The following is a 16,415-nucleotide window of genomic DNA, read 5'->3' as shown; positions in this document are numbered from 1 at the left end:
TTAAAATAGAGCACATTTAATATATGCATACACACATTGCGAGAGAGATATTTTAAAACTAAAAACAGGGTAGTTCCTAAAAAAAGATGGGACTTTGTGGTCTTTCTTTCCCAGGGTGATCAAAGCCAGCAGATGATTGGCATACTCTATGGCAGGCAATCTGCCCCGGGCACTGGACGCGCGGTGGGTTGTAGTGTTAGTTGTTTTTTTTTTTTTTTTTTGCGTTGCGTTGCAGGCGTGGGCAGCTCCTGGCCCTTGTGCTCGGTGCCCGGTTGGCAGGCTGCGCTGTGCGGGAGAAGGGCGCCGGCGTGGCTGGGCAGGGAGTCGCCGGAGCGTAAGTGGCCGGATCAGTGCGGTTACAGTTGCTGCTCGAGGCGCGGCTCTGCGGAAGTGCTTTGTTGCAGTCACAGGCAGAGGCTCCGGCGGCGGTTCGGCGCTGCAACTTCTCTCCCACCTCCCCCCTCCCCCCCCTGCAACGCGGTCCATATTGCCTCCCTCTAGCTGCGGCGTTGCCCCCTTTTCTGGCGGGTAAGTAACTGCGAGCGCTGCCTGGCCGCTTGATTTACTTGTATTTGTATTCGTATTCTCTCTTTTTTAGAGAACTTTTTCTCTTGGGTTTTTTTTTTTTTTTCTCTTTGTGAAAATGGCTTCGCTGTAGTGCGGGAAGAGGCGCGGGGCGGGGGAGAGGGTGCGTGAGGCGGAGGACAGGGCGGCGCGCGCTGCTGCTGCTCTCACTCCTCGCTCGGAGACCTGTCCTCGCGCAGCCCGACGTGGCACGCTCTTTTGGCCACGCATTATCTACCGTTCGGGGAAAGGAACGGGGTTATAAAGTGCTGGCACCGTGGAAAGGTTTTCGGGGTGAAGTGGAGTTCTGGCAGTAGTTGTTTTTTTTTTTTTTTTACGGCTGGCTTTGATTGACAGCGCTTGAGCCCGCACAGTTCAGCTCGCTGCCGCCCGCCCATTGGCTGCAGCCGGAGACGTGACTTCGGAGGCTGCGAGTTGGGGGGGGGCACAGAAAGCGGTCGACTTACAAATCCCCTTCTCTTTTATTTATTACAACTGCATTGGGGTTTTTTTTTCCCTACTGTATCTACAACAGCAAACACGGAATGTAGATTGGATTTATCAAGTTGTGACCGTATCTTTTTATAGTGGCTGATCTTTTTTAATTTCCAGAATGCAGAGGGGAACGGTAATTGACCTTCAGATTTTTAGCTGAGACAGCCATGTAACGCTGCACATATATTGCCAAACATATAGAGTTGCATGCGAGTTAACATTTAGATGAAAACTGAATCCTTAGGTAGTCCGGAAGGTTATAAAATATCAGGATTAGCATTTTTTATGATCATTCATTTGGACGCTAATTTAAATACAATCAGCTAGATTCCATTCTCATTATGATGTATCTTTATTTTCTGAGTAGATATTGGTGTTTGAAGTTTCTGAAAGTTGTTCTGGCTTAGCCACGCCCACTTCTCACCCTGCATGTCCGACCCCCGTATTCAGGCTTCATAGTGATACTTTTTTGTGTTAAGGGAAATTCCAACACCCCTCATAAATTTCCAGTGCTTGAGGTGATGTGTGTGGTGGCAGACCCTAATCACTGATCTTTCATGGCATATTAAGACTTCAGTTCTGTGTCAATGACTGAATATTCTTATTTTTTTATTTGCATGGTGGAAAAAAACGTTTGAGCTGACATAGATATCACACTATCACATTTGGCAGAATTGAGGCCCAAGAGTGGAGGCATAACCTTTCAATTCTCTCCTTCTCACAAATCAGTAACCAGGGGTGCAGCAGAATTCACAGATTTGTAGGAATCTGAAAGGGGTTGTGGTGTGAGCATTTCTGCTATAGCCTCTGAAACTGGACTGAGACCACCAACGCATTTCATATAGGTTACTGTTTTAAAGCTTGTTACCGACCTGAACTGGATTTGAACTGGTGACCTAAAGGCAAAAGGCGTAATGTTGTGACAATTCCTTGAGTCATCCTGCCCCCCCAAATTATATATGTAACATAAACACCTGAGGCGTGAACTCAAGGAAGGAGATATTTTGAAAATGAGTAACCCTAATATTAGATGTAGCAGCTCTTTTGCTCCAAAAACATGTAGAGGGAGATGAAAAAACTATGCCAAAAAATCCCAAATTCCTCAAAATATGTCTACTACTGGAGTTTTAATCTCAGTACACAAATACTTTCAATTCCCTAAACAATTTACAAAATTACAGCTCTTGAATTTGACAGCTTGCAACCCCTGCTGTGTAAACTATAATTGTATTTTAGAAATTATTCCATACCTATGTCAAATCAGGAAGCGTAAGGCTCTGAAACAACTCGCTCACAGTAGAGTATGGATAGAACTACTTCGGCAACCTGGTAAAGGCAAGGGAATTATTCCCCTTAAAATAAAAATGCATATTGTGTAATGTTCTGATTCACCCAGTTATGGTAAACGCCCACCCTCTATTAATTGCAGATTTTACTTTTAAGCTGTTATACCTGTAAGTGTGTAAACATGCCCTTTGCAATTCTCCCACATTTCTGAGAGCGCCCATGTTTGGAACAGTATCACATTTACTTACACCGTGCGCACACTTGTTAGCATTTAAAGCACCATGGCAAGCATAAACCAAACAGGATTAGGGCTGTGTGGAACTCTTCAAAGACAGCTACTCCCAAGAGTCAGTGGGAATTATAGGGGGAATGGCTTTACATTTTCCAAAGTAAGAACATAAAAAGTAAAATTTTGAATTGATAATTAATGCATGTTACTACTTGTTGCGTATACATTTGAAATATTGGATGCAGTGTTTTCTAAACCATTTTGTGAATTTGGTGCATATGTTCTGGTGTCAGAGAGAATCCAGTGCTGGCTGTAGGATGTAAATTAGGTTTCTGTGATGGTGCAGAAATGCATTTTCCTAGCACCTATACTTAAGCACTCAGCTGATGATTTGAAACATCAAAATGAAGAGCACAGAAAAAGGAAGATCACAGACCTGTTAGTGATATGCTGTGGCTTACTATAATAAGACAGCAAAGGAACAGGAGCAAACAGCATACCCACAACATATAAATGTACAGGAAGGGAGGGTGAAACAAGTCAGATGTAAGGTCCAGCAGATGGCTAATGCAAATTAATAATTTCTTTATTCAAGGCAAAATAACATCTTCAATTTTCAAAATAGGAATCTGATGTACAGTAGTTGCCGGGTGAAGTAAGCGGGATAAACACCCAACCCTAACACAAGTCATGTTTCGCACCAAAGCTGTCTTGGGGGCAACTCTGACAAAAACAAACATATTAAATAATAATAAGATTCAAAACAGTGGACAAAGGGAGGCATCAAAGAAATTAGAAATACAGTATATAAAATATAAGTATGTAATCAAACCTACTGCAGGGTACATCAAATAAATTTATTTAAAAGGTTTCAGCAAACATCAAAGCATACAGAAAAGGACAGAAAAGGCACCAAAAGGAACACGGGTTTAGGGCAGCCAATGGGGTGAGAGAAACAAGGGACCAATCAAAAGCCTTATGTTAAAGGTATATTAACAATCAAAACCAAGCTCTGTCAAACCTTTAACAAAAGTACTGCTATCAACAGTTTTACAGGGTGAGCAGCCTTCTTGATAAAATAAGACAATACTGCTTGAACGTGCCTTGCTTTCAGCCATAGAAGTAATTCTGCACTTTTTCCCTAATGTCTGTGTATCAATACCCTGCCCTGTAAAAGTCAGGGCCCTGACTTCCCCCCCCCCCCACTGTGAAAGCGGAGAGTGATGTTGCAGTTGCATGAAAATCATGAAAGCTAATTGGTTATGGGTAAGTAGAAATCCCCATGCCTTCTGTTAGAGGTGATAGCATTTGACATGTTTCACCCGCCTTCCTGTACATTACTATAGTAAGAACCATCGCCTTACCAGTGACCAGATCACTGTATAAAAGGTTTTTTCCCATTGTGTCTGTGGGGAAAAATGCTCTATGCATAGGGCCTCAGATTTGAAATTTCTTGTGATTAGGACGCATTGCTTCTTGGAAGAGAGTTTTGTTTTCTTTTGTGAAATTGCTTTTTTGTTTCTCTGACAAGTGTATGTTTTTCAGTCAACGCACAATTTAAGCCGGAAGATGTAGTTAAGGCATCTAGCATATCAGGGTTTAAAGGGGGTTTGGACAAACAAGTTCCTGTAGGAAAAGTCCACAAACAATTATTAGCCAGGTGGACTTGGGAAAAGCCACTGCTTATTCCTGGGAGCAATGATGAAGGAATTGGATCTGCTCTTTGGGATCTGCTGGGTACTTCCTAATGACTCAGACCTGGCCACTGGCGGAAACAAGAATTGGAAGGTACAAACGGCTCTGGTGCAGGACATCAAAATAGATCCAACCTGTGTGTCTGCAAGGTTTTGAAGTATACCACTGATTACGCACGAAAAAGATCTGGCAATTCAATTCCAAACCCTGGCAAACATGCTTTTAGACCAGCGATTGGTGCCACTGTTATGACTGAGTGAGTAATCCAGAGTAAAGAAGGATCACTAAAGGACTTGCAAAAAGCCCTATTTTCCAAAGATGTCTGACTTTGAAATGAAACTGAACAAAACCCCTTGGAAAAGGAGCTCCTAAAAGTCCATTTAAAAGACATAACAGAATTCTGTAACTCCCTCAGATATGCATTTCAGATTGTGCTTCTTTGCCGGGTTTTTTTTTTTTTTGTTGCAAAAGTAAAACAAAGTGCGTTAAAGTGCCTACCTGCTTACTGCATTGATAATTCCAGCCTAAAGAGAAAAACCTATTCCGAAAGTCATTGCATTTCAACTTAGCCACCCTAAAACATTGGCTAGAGAGGCGCAGGACCCCAAAATATGGCACTTTATGGCCTCAAAAGTACCAAATAAGTATCACATGAGTATTAAATTTATTTTCCTTATGATTATGGGCTTGATGTCACAATGAAAGGAGCAATAATGCTGGTAACCAAAGAGAAACTGTTATGTAGCAGCTTCCTGACTGAAGACCCCCTGGGCTGCAGCTGTTATCCGAGAGCAGTTTTTGTAAGTCAGACGACCATAGCTAAAAGCAAGAGAAGAATCTTGTTTTGTACAGCAGTCTTTTTTTTTTTTTTTTGTGGGTATGCAGCATACTATTATCACATATGTGTACCTGCATAAATTTTACTAACTGAAAAAAAATCCCAGTTAACGTGGGATGTTACTTTAAAATAGGGAATCAGCTTGGTAACCCCAGTAGCCAACATTTTGCATGCCCAAATGCCATTTGAGTGCTGGTTATATTTCAGTTTAAAACAAAAATATCTGACTACATCTTTTTATCCGAATTCCATTTAATCTGAGTTATACACCAAGCTTCAGAAATGGAACAGTTTTGTGGGGGAGGATTTTCCCCGGATTTAGACCACAAAAATCTGCAATGTATTTCAAAAAGATGCAGAAAAAGTAAATCCGATGTTCACTGAATATTGTCAGTAGTGATGCACATAGGGGAAAAATGCTAAAGGTATGTACACGATGCTGAGTTGTGTATTAGGGATCACAACCCAGGAAAAATATCTTGGAGTCCTTTTGGACAAATATGTTGAAATGCTCAGCTCAGTGTGCAGCAGCAATCAAAAAAGGAACTAAAGGTTGGGAATTATTCAGAAAAAAATGCAGAATAAAACAGAGACTATCTTAATTTTTCTAACGATTCTCTTGGAGTGACTGCCCCATGAATATTGTGAGCTGATCTGGTTGCTCCACCTCAAAAAAAATTAAGCAAAACTACAAAAAGTACATTGAAGAGAGGCGTAGCCTAGTGCTTAGAGCAGCTGGTTGCAAACCAGGGTTCAAATCCCACATCTTATGACTTTGGACAAATCACTTAACTCTCCCATTGCCTCAGGTAGGGAGATTTACTAAGCTGCGATATTGTGAATTAAACAGCATGCAATGCACATTAAAAGCTTTTTATCACACGATAGTACCATGTGGCAGCGATATACCAGAAGATTTCCTCCTCCATGCAGTTAAGCTGCTTTGCATGCATTTGCATGCTTAAGATTGCCTAATATATGCAAAGAAGATTATGCATAGGCAAGACTAGGTTTGGAAAATAACACAGCTGACTTAGAAAAAAGTGTGTTTGAGGGAGGTGTAGTTATTTTCTCGAGGGAGCATTGAGACGCTAACGCGGGTCCTTGATGGTCTCATTGGAAAATTAAAGGATCAAGACACTTGTAACAGATCAAAAATCACCCTGGGGTTCTAGAGACCCCCCCCCCCCCCCCCCCGTACCCAAACCTGCCACTTTTCGAGGTGGCTATGGCACCCTAGAAGTTGAAAAAAATAAAATTAGGCAAACTGCATTGTAATCCACTCCCTTCCCCAAGCACTCCCCTTAATTAAAACAAAGTGCCCTCTTAACCTTAAAAGCACTCCCATGAGCCCCATCCCTTCCCCTCATCCAACTAATGAAATATCCATGGGGTCTAGTGGTGCTGTCCAATCCCCCTCCCTCCCCCCAACCAAAAGAAAAGGACCCTGGTCATGTGGGAGGGCAGGTGGACCCCCCTCCCTTCCCAAACTCCCTTCTCTTTACCTCTAATTGCAATCAGTGGAGGCCTGGAATGCCCCTAATTCTAGTCCCGTCTGCCATTTTTCAAAAAGGCGTCGACCTGTCCACTGCTTTGTGTTTCTGTTTGCAAATAAGGAAGAATATTCAGTTTTCTGTCTCTGGTATCTCCTATGGGGGCCTTGGTGTTTTTCCACAGAGATTTTTTTAAGTTTGTGATTTAACATTTCATTTATTATACCTCCTATGGACCAGTGGTAAGCCTGTTATCTCCTTTTGGCTAGGAGGAAATAAGGATGATCATTTATATAATCACCCATGATGCAGACCCTTTGTCGAAACATGGCCATGTTGGATGTATTGGATCCTTCACTGTGTCAGTTGTACATTTAAAAATTTTAATATATTTATTCTTTTATTGATATTAAATTTGTAATATTTTATCTTACAGGTTTTGAATATTTACTTTTTTTTTATATAGATTTATTATCCTTTTATTACGTATTTGTCTTTTTGTGTGCCATTCTGTTGTTTTCCTATTTCTCCTAGGACAAGCAGTCCTCGCACATGGGTGTCCTCATCGGATGAAGCCCGGCACAGAAAACTTATGTCAAAGTTTCCAGAGCTTTGACTAGGCATATTGAGCATGCCACACATCCACGCGGGGCCCCTCTTCAGTCTTTTTCCTCGGAGCTTTTGCCTCACGGTTTCTTGAGCTTGTGTTTTTTTCTAAAACTTGCTTGGAAAACTTTTCCACCGATAGTTTTTGTTTTTTTTCACATCTTTTTCGGTGCAGGTCCCTCTTCGGATCCCTCTAGTGTCTCAGTGAGGTTTTTTGGCGGTTCAGTAAGTTTTTTCTTTTGCTTCCCCCCCCCGCCGTGGTGGCGGTGCCTCAGTGCCTGTCTGTGTCGATTGCTCTACCGTCTCTGCTTTCGTTTTTGTTTTCAGTTCGAATCATCATGCCTTGGGTTTTTGTCTGTGCCCGAAGATGATGTCCATCACGGATCCATAAGAGGTGTGTACCCTCTGTTTGGGGGCATCGCATGACGTCCAGGGGTGCCACCTGTGTGACTAAATGACCCCGAAGGGATGTCGTGCTCGCCTTGAAAAGATGGAGACGCTCTTTGGGGCAAGAAAGTCCGAGGCATAGGTGGCATCGATGCTGAAGGACCATGGAGCCGCACCGATGTACACCAAACTATTGACATCGGCGGGGCCGTCCACTCTGTTGATGCCATCGGCGGATAAGAGAGCCAGGAAACGACCCCTGTTGGTTTCTTCCAGGTCGAGGACATCGGGTTCATTGTCTTCAACCTCAGCACCGGGAAAAGTCTGGGCTGAGCACTGAGGGGAGCCGAGGAAACATCGGCACGTTTGCCTTCAATGACGGTCCTGGCGTCAGTCACTGATGCACCTTGGGGATCAGAGGAAGATTTGGCCACCCCTCCTGCCTCCTGGTCTGTTTTGGCATCGACAGTTTTCGAGGAGGAGTTGGAGCGCAGAGTCCAGCTGGCAGTTGATCGGGCACTGCGGGGCATCGAGACAATGGCAATGATGGTATCGGTGCCTATGCTCTCCTTGTTGGAATTGCTACTGAAGGGTCTCGACGTGCTCCTCAGTGTGTTGCCAACCCACTGGCACCGGTTCCCAGGAACCCATCGATGCCCGGCTTACATGGGACAGGAGTAGTCCTCAGGTGCTCCTGTCCCACTTGCTGGTATGAAAAAATGTCACTGGCTAGCCCTGTGGTGATCACCATTTTGTTGTACAGAAATACCTCTGTGCAATAAAATGGTGGTAGCCAGGGAGCCAGATAGCTCCATTTTTACATACTGGCAGGCAGGGCAGGAGCATCTAGAGATTGCTCCTTCCCTGTTTAGGCATTTTGGTTCTGCGGATGGGACAAGGTGGGTTTAGGGGAGGGGTGGGTGAAGGCCACATAAAAGGTGATACTTATAGCCTTGTGCTCCTCCCCCCACAACCCTCTCCGCACTATTAAAATTATGCATTTATAAAAGATGTTACATGAATATGTCATTCAAAGTAGAGCCTTTTGAGGTCAAAATATCATTTACAGCAACATGTATATTATATTTGCATGCAGTGCTGTGGTGTTAAGCAGAAAACCCTGCAAAAAAAGTGAAAAAGACACTTGGAACCCTAATGGTATTAGGCCTGTTGCAATATGTTTTGGATGTGAGCTTGGCCCTCAGAAAACTATAAGCAAACTGAATTACAATTATAACATAGTAAACCTCCTTTACAAAAAGAGCAACAACCCTACCTATGAAAAGGTAACTGCAAATATTGCACTAGGCAGTAAACACCAATACACCTCCTATTAGGAAAACAGAAAAAGCCAGACTGATTATAGATCCCTACACAAAACCTACACAAAACCTACATGCTAGTAGAATACCTCACCTCAATCACATATGCAGAACACAGACAGACCCTCACCAAATACATAATAATGAGAACATAAAGTATAAATAGAAATGCAGACAAACACTGAACTGGAAACCACAACAAGCCAGATTGTATTGCTGTGCAATAAACAGAAACATTACATTTCTCATAAAACATCAAGAAATATAAAACTTCAATAATAAAATTATACTAATAAAAATATACATTCAAAAGAGCTAACAAATAGAACATACAGTAATTAAAAACCCATATAAAAATTTCTCAAAACACCAATAAAATATTTCAAAATAGCAGAAACATCAAATTACACCTAGTAATTAAAGCTAATAAGGATTTAAAAAAAATCCCCTGCTCCATATCTGAGAACTTTTCATTTCCAGTCATTCTGAGATTTTCATGGACAAATTAGGGGTGGGATGAGGGAGAGAGGCACATACATACTTTCTCTTCTCTCTCTCATATACACACACGCATTCTCAAACACTTATGCGCTCTCTCTCACACTCACACCTTACACGCATTCTCAAACACTTATGCGCTCTCTCTCACACTCACACTTTTTTTCACTCCCACATGCACTTTCTCACGTCACTCACACACAAACTCCCTCTCACATATACTTCCTCTGTCACACATACACATATTCTGTCCCTGTAACTCACATATACTCTGACACACATATACTCTGTTATTTACACTTGCTCACTCACACACATTCACCCTTATACTTGCTCACACACTCTTGCATATGCGCTCTCACACACTTTTTAAAAACTTTTTATTTGTACTTTCAATAATTACAATAAGCATATACATGAATAAAAAAATAGATGTTATACTAGTAATAAAAACAATAAAGAATTATGCATAGAATCTTTAAAAAGCATCAATCTCCAAATAGCCCACAAAATAAGAAAGATCTAAGAACATAAAACTATTCAGGGTATGGCTTCAAAGGTAGACAAATAAAAAGAAAATTAACAATGAGCCATAAATCTGCAGTATATTATTAACTGCCTACACTCAGTCTCAACTGGCTCCCAAATCACCTCCACTTGCCCTCTTCTTAGAGTTGAGGTATAAATGAAGCTGTGAAGGTTCAAAAAAGGTGTTTTCAATATTCTGAGATTTAACTAAACACTTGCAAGGAAAACGAACAACAAAAAATGCTCCTGGGATACAACCTCCTGATGTATTTTCAAACATTTTTTATGATGATCTTGAATGAGTTTGGTTTTGGGTTTTTTTTTTTGTTTTTTTTTACATAAGTCAGGAAATGCCCAAATATTTCCTTCCAGAAATAGTTTCCTTATTTTGTAAATAAAGATATAGAATGGAATCTTGTCTTGAACAAACACAAAAGAGACCAGAAGCGATACTCTCTTAATTTCTTCTTCTACCGAATTCTCCAAAAAAAGCAGCTTAGTCCAAAGTATCAAAGTTCACATTTCTCCTACAGTTTTTTACCTCTGAGCAGACAGTAGATTTTATTTAATGGAGGTATACCATTTTCAGGTACCGTGAGAACGTCGACCAGGTACTTCGTAAATTACTCCAAAGGAGAAACCATACGCAGCTTGGGGAAATTAATCCGTCTTAAATTTAGATGTATCATTTTCAACATTTTCTAATTTTCTGTTGGTAATCATTTTTTCCTGGATTAGGGAGGACTGCATCTTCGCCAATTGGTTTACTTTACCAGATACACGAGTCATTTGTTGGGCTTGCACCACTACGCTGGACTCCTGACTCTGTTTCCGTTGTTGTATATGAGAAGTAAAAAGACCCAAGCAAAGAAATAGCCTGATGGAGGAAAGCTACAGCAGACCAAATGGCCCCCAACATAATTTCAGGTTTAACCAAGGGGGATATAGGAAAAGCCAAACTCATGGGAGATTTGCAGGAGGGTTCCCACTCCACTTACCCCATTGACAGTATCCCTTCATTACCGTCCATCCCTAACAATCTCGCTTAAGCTTCAGCCCCAGTCACATTGACTTTAATCTGCAGGTCCCACAGTGCTTGGGAAATGCGACTGGTACGGCATTCCTCCATCACCAGCATTGAGCAGTTCACTCCCGCAGTTCTCGCAATGTTAGGTGTAAACACAGGAGGTAAGACACTCCAGGAGTCTGTGGTCTTGCTATTCCACTCTGGTGGGGTGGGGGCTTAAACAGAGGCCCGGACTGAGTGACATCAGTCCTGGAGCTAAGAGCCAAACTTTCCAGATGACATGCTCTACTAGACCTTGACTGCCCAACAGGCTGCATAAAACATCTGGCAACCCAAAGGTAAATTCGAAGGTGCAGGGAAGACTTCTGTGATTTTCCCCTTAGGTTTCTTCACCACTTCAGGAAACTATCGAAGAGGGGGGGAAAAGAGGTACTAAGCAGATTGTGAGTGCCTGCATTAGCATAGCTTCCTCATGTCGCCATCTTGGATCATATACATGCTCTCTTACTCACACGTGTTCTCTCTTGCACACTCGCTTTCTCAGGCACACTGACACACACGTGCACAGCATCAGGCGTCTCTTTTCCTTTCTTTGTAGTGTTCGGCTGTGCTGGGTCCCTTCCTCTTTTTGTAATCTTTGGCTGTGAGCACCCCATGCCCAGCTTCTCTTTCTCTCTCTGAGGTCTTTTGACTGTCACCAGCCCTGTGCTGGGCCTCGCCCTCTCTTCTGTGCCACTGCCTCCCCCCACACCACCCCCAATTGTTTCACCCCATGCAATTGAATGGTTTGCACACACAGTAGCACTGGGCTTGTATGCCCCTCTGAGAGGATGGAACATCAACTAAACAAAACCCATGCAGGTCCTCTCGCATCAAGAGAACCCACCTAGATTCCTACCAACAGCCCCAGCACCAGGGATCCCAGGCACTTGCCAGTTATCCCCAACCACACCACCCTCCAATATTTCTTCCCCGCCCATAGAAGCAAAAACAAAAACTCCAATGTAGCTGATAATAAAGTGGCTGATGCCATGAATGGCTGCTTAATGGGGCAGCCACCCGCCTGCAGCTTCGGGAGCCCTCTAAATACCGAAGGAAGACAGAGGCGAGGCATGAGTCATAGCAGGCCCAGTCCAGACAGCTTCTCCATCAGGTTCCACTAGAAAATACCTCCAGCAAATGCCCCTTCCCCAGGCGCTATGAGAAGATATAATTCCTGTTCAGTTGTGGTATCTTTTAACATACAAATTGTCAGTTTATTTTATCCATCCTTTCTGTAGCACATGTACATCTCTCTCACGATTCCGCACTTTATCCAAAAATCACAATTCTGATGTGAACCCTGCACTATGAGCTGGACCTGGGGAGAGGAGTAGATCAAAGAGACTGATATTGGAAAGATGTGGGGCTGATGCAGTGCAGAGTTCCCTTTAAAAAAAAAAAAAGCTGATGAAGTCAAAATACACTTTCTGCTCCCCAGCTGAAAATCCTCGTGTCTGTAGATTCTCCCGGAACAATATGATATTCATCTCTCTTAACATCCCCTAAAGTTAGTGTTCTTTTCACAAGCTTAGACCCTGTACCTTGACTGTGCAACAGTGCAAGGATTCTTCTTAGAAGCAGTTAAGTCTTATAATTTGAAATGATCTCTGCTTTGTTCTTATTGCTGTACAGAAGCAAGATGCAGCCATGCTAAAAGATTGCTAAGGATTTCAAACGCAGGTTGAACTTTTCATTTACACACGACTGCAGCCAACACCAGTATTTCTTGTTCTGCAGTTAATCTAAATTGATTGTAGCCTGAGATTGATGTACAACTTTTAATGCTGTAAGTTTAATCAGACACTGTGTTTGCAGCTGTTTAGAACTAAGATCACAGGATATTTCTAGTTCTTTTATTAGAAGGTAAGGCCTCTGTAATCTATTTAAATGTCAGGTACACTCTCATACCAGTTTGGTTATGTAGATCCCTGTATTCAGGTTCATTTGTTATACGTGTTCTTTTTATCTAGCAGAGAGAGAGAAATACCCCAGTTGACATTCTGAGCTTCTGTATTACTGTGTTTTGATTTGCAGAGCATGGGACTATATTCCTCTCCAGTTAAAACTCAGAATATATTTCTTTGATCAGTGTAATGAGATTTCCTAGGCTTAGATTCTTGACCAACCTTCCAAAATTAATAGATGTATATTTCTTCCCGGGTACATTCTTTTTTGTAAATAAATCTTTCTAGTACAGGGGTGGCCAACTCCAGTCCTTGAGAGCCTGTTTGTGGCTTGGGAGGAAAGGAGTTGTCCACCTCTGCTCTAGTACAAACGTCATGAAAATTAGCAGATGCTGTTGTGATGCGGAGTTCTGTTTTGTCCTTTATGGTGGATCCTTCCCTTCCAGGATAGTGGCCATGATGCAGCAGCAGTGATGGGATCTGCACTCCCATGTCCATGGCTGAGAGAGACATGAAAACGGTGGTGGAGTCTTCGTTCTCAGGCTCTGATGTTTGACAGAAAGAGACTGCAGCAGTGGGGGAGTCTCTTCTCTGTGGGGCCCATGTCTGAGAGAGACATGGCAGCGGTGGGGGTGGATTCTTCACTACCATGCCCAAAAGAGATGTAGTAGCAGTGGTGGAGTCTGTCAGGGTTAGCATCTGAGAGATACAGCAGAACCATGTCTAGAAAACAGAATAGTGGCAGAGCGATCTTCAACTTTATGTCTGGCAACCAGGAAATAAGTGTCGGAGAGGGATATGGCAATGGTGTGATCTTGACTGTTAGGTATGGTGCTCACCAGGAGGTAAAAGCAGCTCTTCAGTTATAGTGAAGTTATGCTTCTTATCGCTTATGTTGTTGGTTCCTTTTAGGTTCTGATACCCCTTATTCTCCTAGGACAAGCAGGATGATAGTCCTCACGCATGGGTGACATCATCGGATGGAGCCTGGCATGGAAAACTTATATCAAAGTTTCTGGATCTTTGACTAAGCACACTGAGAATGGCCAGCATGTCCTATACCTCGCGTCCTCGCGGGGTCACTCTTCAGTCTCTTTTATTTTTCCTGCGGAGCTTTCACCTCACGGTTAAGTGAGCTCTTGGCTTTTTCCTTGAAAATTTCCTTTGGAAAACGTTTCACCCCCAGTGCCTGAGGACCATGTCCATCACGGACCTCATGAGATATGTGTCCTCTGCCTGGGTGCATCGCATGATGTCTGGGCTTGTCGCATGTGCTCCCAGATGACCCTAAGGGACGACGCCACTCATCTCGATAACTCTTCAGGTCGAGAAAGTCTGAGCCATCAACGTTTGCATCGGTAGCATCTGCATCGATAGACCTTGGAGCCGCACCGATAGACACTGCGCCATTGATACTGCTGGCAAATAGGGGCACTGCAAACTTGCCCCTGTTGGTTTCTTCCAGGTCAAGGACATTGGATTCATTATCATCGACCTCAGCACTGGGGAAAGACCAGGCCGAGCACCAAGGGAAATCGAGTCACCTTCAATGCACGGTGCTGGGATCAGGAATGCGTCGGCTTATGCTGTGATGCCCCCAAAGTGACACCACATTGAGGAGTGCCAGTCCTCCATCGATGCTGGGGGTCTGTGACTGTCTCCACTGGTCCTGGTGCCAGTCACCGATCCACCTTGCGGATCCGAGGAAGATCTGGCCACTCTTCCTGCCTCCCAGTCAGTGTTGGCATGAGCAACTTTCAAGGAGCAGCTGGAGCAGCGAGTCCAGCTGATGGTGGAACAGGCGCTGTAGGGCATCGGGCCTCTGGCACCGACGGTACCAATGCCAGCATTGTCTGTTCTGGAACAGCTGCTGAGCGGCTCAATGTGCTTATCAGTGCTTTACCAACCCAGCTGGTGTCAATTCCCGGGATGCCATTGATGTCCGGTGGGGCACCAATGCTTCCCCGACCGATACAGTGGTCATTGCTGGTTCCTCCGAGAAGTAAGCTCCACCAAAGCCGGCAAGGATGCCAAGGCTTATAGCACCCTGTCCAGCTTTGCTGGAGCTGGCATTGGTGCCACTGGTGCCTATGCCTCTGGAAAAAGGCTGAGCACCTAGGGTTCCATCCCCTATGGACTACAGTGAGGATGAGGCTCCATATGACCCCTGGGGGGATGACACTGCAGATTCCTCCTCGAAGGACTCAGAGGATCTCCCCTTAGAGCCATCTCCTCCAGAGGAATGAAGGAAGCCTCTACCAGAGGACTTAACCTTCTCAGGTTTTATGCGGGCGATGGCCGAGGCCATCCCTTTTCAGTTGATGATGGAGGAGGATGCCAGGCACAAAATGCTGGAAATCCTCCAGTTCATGGAGGCTCCTAAGGAGATCATGGCAGTCCTGGTGCACGAGATACTTAAGGAGTTGCTGCTGAGGATCTGGGAATACCCCCTCATGATACCTCCTGTGAACAGGAAGGCAGATGGGGTTTACCTTGTCCAGAAGGCTACCAGATTCGATAAGCGTCAGCTGCTACACCAATCGGTGGTAGTCAAATCCGTCCTCAAGAGGGCCAAGTGCTCTTGGACCCACTCCTCGGTGCTGCCGAGGAAGGATCACAGGGCAATGGACGCTCTTGGGAGGAAAGTATTCCAGGAAGCCATGCTCATTGCCTGCATTGCCTTCTACCAGCTCTAAATGAGCCAATACTCGCGCAACCTCTGGAAGCAGGTGCAGGAGGTGGCCGAGCAATTGCTTCTATAGCAGCAGGACACCTTCATGTCGCTGGTGTATAAGGGGCCTGGAGTTTGGAAAACATGAGGTTCAAACAACCTACAATGTTTTTGAAACGGCATCAAAAGTCTCTGCAGCAGGAATTGGCACCCGCAGAATGGCATAGCTGTGGCCCTCGGATCTCTGACCAGAGATACAGAAAGACTCGCTGACTTCCCATGTACGGGAGAGAATCTCTTCGGACATAAGGTGAGAGATGTGGTAAACCAGTTATGGGACACCATGAAACCCTCCAACAACTCTCCGCCAGCCCTTCTGGCCTGCCCTCCTCAAGCAGGAGGTTGGCGAGACAGTGTCAGAGGAAGTCTTTCTGTTGCCAGAAGAAGTACTATCCTCTGGCCCCTCGCTCCTGTTTGTAGTAGGTGAGCTCCTGCAGCTGTCCCAGGCAACAGAGAGCTCCCAAGCCCCATCTGGCACCCCAGTCAAATCCAGGGACGGGGTTTTGACTGGATCGTAGGGAGTATAACCAGCCATCTGTACCCAAGATCCCCGGTCAGGGGCAGGCTGCGATTGTTCGCAAATCAGTGGACCAGTGGGTTCTGTCCATTGTCCATCAAGGGTACCGAGTAAACCTATTGGGTGTTCTGCCAAATTGCCCTCCATGCCCATTTTGGGGGCCAGTAGTGCATCAGGAGATATTGATAAGTGAGCTCCCCACCCTTTTGGTGGCTAGAGTGGTCGAACCTGTCTCACTTCCTGATTCCAAAG

General features: G+C 44.2%; 1 protein-coding gene across 2 annotated transcripts in view; it reads left to right on the top strand.

Annotated features, from left to right (window-relative positions):
* The first annotated feature begins 242 nt into the window (after positions 1-242).
* Positions 243-16,415, top strand: part of ZBTB1 (zinc finger and BTB domain containing 1) — a 43,447-nt gene continuing 27,274 nt past the window's right edge. Inside the window, exon 1 of one of the 2 annotated variants that reach the window (XM_029598108.1) lies at positions 243-528. The gene's annotated coding sequence lies outside the window, so the exon portion shown is untranslated. Of the gene's footprint in view, positions 529-1,005; positions 1,193-16,415 lie in introns of those variants that run through there. The other variant, XM_029598109.1, reaches the window with a different exon arrangement.

The sequence above is a fragment of the Rhinatrema bivittatum genome, chromosome 4 (genome assembly GCF_901001135.1).
Source record: "Rhinatrema bivittatum chromosome 4, aRhiBiv1.1, whole genome shotgun sequence".
NCBI classification, from domain to species: Eukaryota; Metazoa; Chordata; class Amphibia; order Gymnophiona; family Rhinatrematidae; genus Rhinatrema; species Rhinatrema bivittatum.
Note: the sequence above shows the minus strand (reverse complement) of the source record. Positions and strands in the feature narration are given on the sequence as shown.